Consider the following 9,926-nt stretch of genomic DNA (forward strand, 5'->3'; position numbering starts at 1 on the left):
GGCATGTTTCATATATCCAGTGATTTTCACAGAATATATTTTATTTGGCTTAGGAAGTAAAACTGTCGCAAACAAAAAAAGGAAAACTGAAACTGTAAAAATCCACAAAATATATCGTTACTGGACATAAAAACAAATATTAGAAGAGTTTGAGTCACAGATTAAAAATGTGCTTTTTGTGTGAAATTAAAAAACGTTTAATATTATTGTAACAAAATCCAAAATAGTAATTTTGTTCACTATCTTTATAATCTTGATCTTGAATTGAAGAATACTGTCAACATTTGACGTCTGTTGAGCTGTGTTTAAGGAGTTATGTGTTTTTGTGGACATGTAAGGAACTCTTAAAATGTCGTATTTCTTAAAGGGAGTTTGGTGTAATATTTTCCACCAGGAGCAGGATGGGAAATAATCTCAGAAGGAGTCTAGTTGTAGTTTTGCAAATAGTGACCCTGTAAGATCCCCATATAAAACTAACATTGTTTTTAGACAGGGGAAGGTGACAGACTTTAGTCTTTTTAAAAGTATTTTCATATTTTCGAAGTCCTCTAGTAGAGTGGTTCCCAGCTGGTGGGTCACGGTCCAAAAGTGGGTGCAGGTGCAGCATTTCCTGCTGTAGACTAAGCGACTAATGGACAGCTACTTGACAGAGACAGCAAACTAGCTCAACGACATGGCCAAACACAAGTATAATGCTGACTGTATTAAACTGTGTGGACCTTGAACTAATGACTAAAGAGAAATCTGGACCAGTTGGGAACCACTGCATGTGAAAGTTTGCAAATTAAACAACATCCTTGGGTTGAATTCAGTTATTGGGTGTAACACTAAAAATCAGCCAGAGCTCAAACACAACACACACACACACACACACACACACACACACACACACACACACACACAGAAAAATCTCTCCACTGAAACAGATGTTGTGTTCATGAAGGACCCCACAGCTCATGGTGGCTGAGAACATGTTTAAATTGGATTAAGCAGTTGTTTGTCTTGTCTGTGTTAAAGGTTCTGTCCATCAATTTGGGAGTGAGGACATGTCCTATTCATGTGGTTGGATTTGGCACACGTGTGTGAAGGGTTTGACCGAAATTGTCCCAAGTGACCACTAGATGGCATCATAATACCACTGAATGTGTGCAGATGGTCCCAAGCAATGACATCAGAGGCTGCTGTTGGTGTGTGCAGACTAGATATCCAAATTCCCATTGTAAATGAATATCCTCCGATTTTACTACATGTTCTAAAATTTCTGTCAATATGCACAACCTTTTATTCCATATTCAAACACTTTGAGCCCCACCGGTGAGCTACAGATTCAAACTCACATCTCAGCATTGATGATTTGTTGCATAACTGATATACATATTCCACTTATTCCATTTAATGCCACATGATCTCTCATGTGCACAAACATCCCACAAAATGTGCTGGTTTGATATTACATTGATGTGTTGTCGGTGGCAGAGTTCCCTACACTACCAGAGAGCAGTGAATACATCACTTCAAACACCATTATGTGTGACTTGGGAAGGACTGTTACATTCTGCTGAGCTGGAAAAGCAATGATGAAACTTTTCTTTTCTTACCCGAGACATGGATGGTGAATGAAATATTTATTCAGGTATAAACTGTTCTTTGGTCACCGCTGTTTTATACATTATACATAACAGTCTTGGCCATGGATCCTTAGAAGCAGTGTGTGTATTCGTGAGTGTGTATGTGTGTGTGTGTGCTGTTGTTTGCCATTCAGATATGTGACTGTAGATATAAGGACTTGTCTAGACAACAGATGAGCTTTATGTTCACTCTGAGCAGCTTTTGAGTGAGAGGTTTTTCTTTTTTATATATATATATATCCAGACGGGCTTACAGACACACACTTCAGCTTCAGTTTCATGGCTTTGTTGGGTTGCTGTGGGATCATTTTCTTTTATCTAAAGCTTCAAGGATCTTCAGAAAAATAAGCAGTGTTTCTTTGCGAGGTGTCTTGAGATGAGAGGTGAGGGTAGGAGGGAAAGAAAGGAAGGTGGAATGGACTGGAGAGAGAATGACAGATGATACAATGACAGGATGGAGAGAGAGGAGGAAGGAGAAGAGAGAGAGGAGGAGGAGGAGGAGTGAAAATGGCTGTCGGGACAAAGAGAAGTCAGACTGGAAGAGAGAATGAATGAGGCGCGAGAGTGAATTAGGCATCCAGCCAGCATGTCGATGTGGGACACACAAGTTTGATGGGCCATATTTGTCCACCGGCTCCATACAGGCCTAATGTGTGTCTGCCCATGTGGAGGTTAATGGGGCCAAGCTGAGTTACAAGTTGGGCCTGTGTGAGCAATGATCCTTATGTTCCACATGGGCCCCTGTTTGTGTTCACTTACTGTATGTGGGTTAATTGAATGTGGGAAGAGAACAAGTGCATGTGGGTCACAACTAGGTCCCACCGTGGGATATCTGTTACTACCTGGGTACACTGAGGCTCCCACAGTGGGTGTGGATACATTAAACTTTAGGGTTCAGCATGTAACCTTCAGGAAATCCTTGTTATTAATGACACTGGTGGCTGTTAAATGAACTGCATTCAGCATCCTGTCACTTCACTTCACAGCAATGAACACGTGGGCATCAGCCGAACTGACCAGCATCATGTTGATAAATGCTTGAAAATAAACTACAATCACATTCAGAATAATGTCTACAATGCTCCGATATTTCAATAGAACCAATGACTCCATGCTAACTAACTTGCAGTTCACAAATTACATCATCAGCTGACGTTACGAAGCAACCAACGGGAGATCCATGTAGCGTAGCTAAGCCATAGCTAGCTGGCTAACCTTAGCATAGGTTAGGGTTAGCTTGTTTGCTGTCCCCAGCATCACTCTTGGTCAGTAGTTAAGTGCTTTGTATTGTTACATAATTTATTGTTGGCTAAATTAGTACCATTTCTCATATTACATAGCTTAGTGACACGGATCACATTAGCTCGTGAGGTAATTTGGCAAGCTAACTGACTGATATATCCACTTAAAGCAAGCTTCCAGGAAGTGGACCAGGACGTCTGTAAATTCTTTATTCTGTATTCTGTATTCTGTATTCTTTTTTTAAGGGTCACAGCCTCCACAAAATGACTCGATTCAGGATTTGATCCATTTGCTCTAATAGCATTTGGAAAGTCTAGAAGAGGGGCACGATCAAATTGTTTCATTCCCGTTTAGGTTTGCAGAGTGGTTAATCAGAAGACGCTCGAGCGCACTCTATAGTTCACACAGTGCAGAAGTAGTGCCGATCATCCCCGGATCATATGGGTAACTTTAAAAGCAGAAGTTGAACCACTGAGCAACTTTCATAAAAATGAACAGGCCTTGCATTTAACAATTCATCCAGTTCTCCTAATACATCCATGACTTAGTATTTTACTCTAGTAGCCAGCTAGCTGTTACTTAGCTACATTAATGGATCTGGCGTTGGTTGCTTCACAGTGGGTGCGGTTACATGATGGCTTCTCATTCAGAATGAAATAAATCTGAATGAAATCATTCGGAATTAAAGTTTTTCCAGGTAGATTACATCGGAAATATTCCTTCCGAATGAGGGTTTACACGGGAAATCAGTTTAAATTGCCTTTATTTGGGTCCGCGCAAGGTTTGGGGCAGGGAAGGTTTCTGATTGGATAGGGGGCAGGGCGGAAGTGACGTGTTTACGTTTACCGGAAGAAAACACTGTAGACATCGTTCCAGATAACAAGATGCTTGCCTTTTTTGGGCTTGTTTTGCTTATATTCTTGAAGCAGCAGTACGACAACAACCTTGTTCTGCTCATGCTTCGTCTGTTGAGGAGGAGAAGAGGGAGATAGAGGACCGTGCTCCAACTGCTCTATCTCAGCCCGTTGCTACGCGCGCTACATACGTCATCGCGCCAGAGGGGCAAGGAAACGAGCATGCGCAGAAAGACCGGAATGAACTTAAAGAGGAATGAGTGTATACAAGTGCGAGAAATTCTTTCTTTCGGAATTAGAAAGGGAATATTCCAGCCCCTTACATCGGATTGAATTTTCAATCACATTGGCCATTTTCATTCCGAATAAGGTGTTTACAAGATCACTTTAATAGGAATGAACTTTCATTCCAAATGAAAAGGGAATTAAACTGTCCGCGTAAACGCATTCAATGTTAGCTGATAAAGTATGTTGCAGAAGGAAAGCAGCTAAACAATTTACAACAGTCAAAAACATTCAAATAAATAACAGACATTAACAAATAAATTATTCCATTAAACATTCTAGTCAAAAGCCAGGGTAAAGTCGTGGGTTTAAAGTTTGTATTCTTACAGATATCAGTACTTTCTGTTGCTCCGACAGTCTGTTCCAATAGCTTAGAGCAAAAAAAATCCAAAAGCTGTCTCACCAAAAGTTTTTGTCTTGCTCTGGCTCCAACGGACTTGTGCCAAAGGACCTGAGGGGTAAATAACAATATGGCACCACCTTGCCGCCTGAATGCGACTGCCAGATAATAATAAAGAAAGACATAAATACACATATTGTAAATTATATAGAATTAATGCACATACAAACTGCCACACCATTGTCAGCCCTTGAATATGTCTGCATCTGTTTATTTCCCATGTTTGTGTGTCAGACCCTGTGTTACTAATAACATTAATGATGGCTCTGTTCTCCTCAAGTGTTCCAGTGAGAGTGACAGTGAGCAAGCATGCTCGATACCAGCTATGGAATTCAGCCATCATTAATTTCATTATTTACACCCCTGCTTCTCCTGCTGTGACAATCAAAATGTTTCCAGTGAAAAAGGCCTGTTGACTGTGTAATGAGCCTCATGGCTGCACACCTGTCCTCCATTAGTTCATTAGTGCTTTAACACATATAGATAGCAACTTGTTTCTGACTCATTTTTTATATCATCTGAGTTGCCTTGTAACCCAGTGACTATTTTTGTCAACAAGTACCTCACCATACCATTGTCTGGAACCGCTGATTAACTCTGTGTCTGACATTTATGTTAAGGATACTTAACTGTCCCTGTGGGGAAATTTGACTTGGACTCTGCAAAGCTAGACCCGTCAACACATATGGGCACGCACCACCAGAAGACATCAAGACATCAAAGAGCAAATAAAAATACAAAAAACACAAGCAAAACAAAAATACACACCCTGAGGCATCAGTCAGTTTGGGTTTTGAACTGCAGTACAGCCTCTGTAAGCTCTGCTTATTTTAGGCTTCTGTTTAAAATACGATCTGATGCAGGCACAAAGGCGTCCTTAAACCAGTTCAGTTTGCACCGCTGAGCTCTGCATCGTCTGCCTGATGGTAACAGCTCATATTGAGTTTTCAGGATATGGGATAGATCATAGAGGATTCTCTTTACCTGTTTATGCACTGGTCAGAGAGAGACAGGAGACTATACTGATCTTTCATTGCAGTCTGAACCAGATGCTATAACTTTGATTTTGATGATACAGGAAGGTTCCCAAACCATGCGGTCATTCCATACCTGATCACACTCTCCAGAACAGCCTGATAAAACAAAAACATATTTCAGTCAGGTACACTTTAGTCAAAGAAAACTTAATTTCCATTTGCAGTATTATATTTGGTGGTATGGCTCTGTTCTGGGGCCCCTCTGCCCTTCCTACGCAGAAAGTCTAAGGCGGAGAGAGCACACCTCCCTGCCCTTCCATGCGCCTATATGGAAATCCTAAAGCAGGGACACCAGCAGCAAAGACCCCCTGGGAACAGAACAGAGCAGCATCAGTGACAAACACAAATGACACTGATAAGTCAGACACAGCAAAAGGAGGAGCTGGGGTGGAGGCAGGTCGCAAAGCAGCTTGCAGAGGAAGCAGCAACAGTAGGCAGGCCAGAGCAGTTTAAATAGGGCGCCCTGAATGAGATTCACCAATTGGTTGCATAGAAAGGAATCATGTGATCTATCAGCTGACTCCCTTCCATCAATCAGCTGCTCCATCAGTTGATTGGGCTGTTTGAGATCAGCTGATGTAGCTGGGATGTGAGCCGTGTTTGACATCGTGTCCTGCCTGAACTAATGCTATGCTTAATTTTTTAAGTAAAAAAATACACTCTGTGGACGGGTCAAGAACATAACCAGTCAACATGAATATTCCATGTTACAGTGCCGTCAATGTGGACACCAAGATACTGGCTGGTTAAGATAATTGGCTTGTTATGTGTAACCCCGGACCATGATCACCAACTCCTTTGGGATCCAAATTGATCTCTGAATTTTTATGTAAATACGTAAAAGGTTAAAATGCATAAACAGCCCAACAAACACCTCTGGGTGGCAGCAGTAAGAACCTGGGCTGCTAGCAGAGCAGCGCCACCGGCAAAGTCTGACAAAAGTTTGCCTTGGTCTTGTCTGCCTGTTGCTGAATCATGTTAAGTACTTTTAAGCCTCACTTGCTCTGTCTGAAAAGTCTGATTTGGGGATCTCAACCTGCAGCTGTCAAAGATGCCTCTGAATTCTAGATGACCCAGTGGACCCATGAGACTCTGAATGCAATGTCAGGCTGTGTTGCCCTGGTCAGCTTGTTACAGCGCAGTTCTGAGATGCTTTGGAAACAAAACAGCAGCTGATTCATCCCCACAGCTATTCACCATTTCACCATCATCATCATTTCACTGACAAAGACCACGACAATAAAGAGTAACACGGTTTAGAAAAGCTTACTGCATATGAGGAGTTGAGGGTTTGGATAGAAGGATGAAGGGATGATGATCGAGGTATGAGGGGATAAAGGGATGATAGGATGTGGGATGAAGGGATGAAGGAATGAAAAGATAAGGTCAAGGGATCAAGGGATGAGGGGATGAATGGATGAGGGTTGAGGATCAAAAAGATGAGGGATTAAGGGATGAGGGTCAAAGGGTGGATGGATGAAGGATGGAGGGTTGAAGGGATGAGGGCTGAACAATGAGGGTCGAGGGATAACTGGATGAAGGGTTGAGGGGATTGGGGATGAATGGATGAGTATTGAGGGATGAGTGGATGAAGGGTTGAGAGAGACGGATAAGGGTCAAGTGATAAAGGATGAAGGGATGAGGGGTAAGGGATAAATGGATGAGGGTTAAGGAATAAAGGGGGGGAAGAATGAGGGTCAAGGTGAGGTGATAGGGTGAAGGGTCAAGGTGAGGTGATAAAAGGAAGAGGGTTGAGAGTCAAAAGGATAAGGGATGAATGGCTGAGGATCAGGGAATGAAGGGATGAGGGTCGAGGGATAAATGGATGAAGGGTTGAGAGTCAAAGGGATGAGGTCTGAGACTCAAAAGGATGAGGGATGAATGGATGAAGGTTGGAGAGTTGAAGGGAGTAGGATAAAGGGATGAACATTGAAAGGATGAAGGGTTGAGGGTCAAAGGGGTGAGGGTTGAGGATCAAAAGGCTGATGGATGAAGGAATGAGTGTCAAGGGATGAATGGATGAAACTTGAGGGATGGAGGGATGGGGGTTGAGGGATGAGGCGATAGAAGGACTAGGGTTGAGAGTCAAAAGGATAAGGGATGAATGGCTGAGGATCAAGGAATGAAGGGATGGGGGTTGAGGGATAAATGGATGAAGGGTTGAGATTCGGAGGAATGAATGATGAATGGATGAAGGGCAGAGAGTTGAAGGGAGGGGGGATAAAGAGATGAGGAATGAATGGATGAAGGGTCGAGGGTCAAAGGATGAGGGTTGAGGATCAAAAGGATGAGGGATGAATGGATGAGGATGGATGGATGAATGGATGAAAGGTGAGAGATGAAGGGATGAGGGTCAAGGGGTGAAGGGGTGAAAGAATGAAGGGATGAGGAATTAAAAAAATGGAGGGCTGAGGGTTGAAGGAATGGGGGTTGAGGATCAAAAGGATGATGGATGAAGTAATGAGTGTCAAGGGATGAATGGATGAAAACTGATGGAAAGAGGGGTGGGGGTTGAGGGATGAAGGGATGAAAGGATGAATGGATGAGGAATGAATGGATGAAGGGTTGACGGTCAAAGGGATGAAGGATAAAGGTAAAGGAATAAATGGGTGGAAGGAGGAGGGTTGAGGGATGAAAGGATGAGGGGTTACAGGAGTGTCAAGGGGTGAATGGATGAAACTTGAGGGATAGAGGGATGGGGGTCGAGGGATGAGGCGATAGAAGGATGAGGGTTGAGAGTCAAAAGGATAAGAGATGAATGGCTGATGATCAGGGAATGAAGGGATGAGGGTCGAGGGATAAATGGATGAAGGGTTGAGATTCGGAGGAATGAACGATGAATGGATGAAGGGCAGAGAGTTGAAGGGAGGGGGGATAAAGAGATGAGGAATGAATGGATGAAGGGTCGAGGGTCAAAGGATGAGGGTTGAGGATCAAAAGGATGAGGGATGAATGGATGAGGATTGATGGATGAATTGATGAAGGGTGAGAGATGAAGGGATGAGGGTCAAGGGATGAAGGGATGAAAGAATGAAGGGATGAGGAATTAAAAAAATGGAGGGTTGAGGGTTGAAGGAATGAGGGTTGAGGATCAAAAGGATGATGGATGAAGTAATGAGTGTCAAGGGATGAAAGGATGAATTTATGAAGGGTTGATGGTCAAAGGGATGAAGGATAAAGGTAAAGGAATAAATGGGTGGAAGGAGGAGGGTTGAGGGATGAAAGGATGAGGGGTTACAGGGTAAGGGATGAAGGCTGGGTCTCTGAGTCATGGACGAGTGAGATGATGGATGTGTCGGTTGCAGGCAGGAAAACAGGAGGGAACCAGAGGAGCTGAGACTGAGTGAGGGAGATGTCTGTTTGAAAACCAAACTTCATTTTAAAACAACATTTATTTGCACATGCTGTCACCTCTAGATATTTGTCCATAACTTATTTTGTAATGAGGAACCATAATTCTGCAGTGCATCAACTGACAAATATTTAAATTAAACATAAATGGCATGGCAAGAGACTCAATGCCCACTGCCTCGTGACTTAAATTTCAATCTGAGGCTGAGAGCTCTGCTCTGCTATTGTATCTATTAAACATGCTTTCCACACAGATGTAATACTATGGTATTTGATGAATGATGCTCAGTGTTTTTAATTAAATAGTGGATCAAGTAAAGGGCTGCAACCAGTTTCATATTTGTTCCCTGAGACCCATTAATTACACAGAGCTTTCCTCTCATCCATTCATGAAATAACTCAATTTCCTCTGCATTATTGAAGCACAAGGACACATGGGACCCAATCAGAATATTTGGAGTTTATTAAATGATTGAGTGTGGTGGTTTGAGATGGTACTATAAGCTGGGTAATCTTCATCGGACATGCTTTATGAGTTACTGTGGAGCTTCACTCAGCCCGAACATTACCCCGAGTCCACCACACACACACACACACACACACACAGATACACACACACTGTGTCTTCTATCAGCCACTTTCATACATATACACACTACCGCACACAAACAGAGTAATTCCTATCATCATCATGATGATCGTCATCTCCCTGGCAGCATTTCAGCAGCAGCAACATTCATCTTCACACCTCATTAACATGAGACAAGGATGTCAGGTTCATCTGAATGCACACACACTGTCATGTACAGAATCGCATGAAATACAGAAGCACTCGTGCATGAAAATCTCATACACACAGACAACCACAGAGATGTACACACTCCACCTCCCGCACAGAGACACCTGCAGCGTGCAGAGCAGTGTTGATCCATAATGTGTGTTCACACCCCATCATTATCCATGTAACATATAATCACTGCAAGTTAGCCTGGATTACCATCCACATCGTTATACATCATGGTGTCTGTGCCTTGAAATTATAGTAATGAACTGAATCTGTGGAGCATTTTTAGTGTTGGTGCTTCCAGAACGGGTGCTGCTGCATTCACACACCAAACCACAGAGAAAT

This window comes from Epinephelus fuscoguttatus, linkage group LG1 (assembly GCF_011397635.1).
Source record: "Epinephelus fuscoguttatus linkage group LG1, E.fuscoguttatus.final_Chr_v1".
Lineage (NCBI taxonomy): Eukaryota > Metazoa > Chordata > Actinopteri > Perciformes > Serranidae > Epinephelus > Epinephelus fuscoguttatus.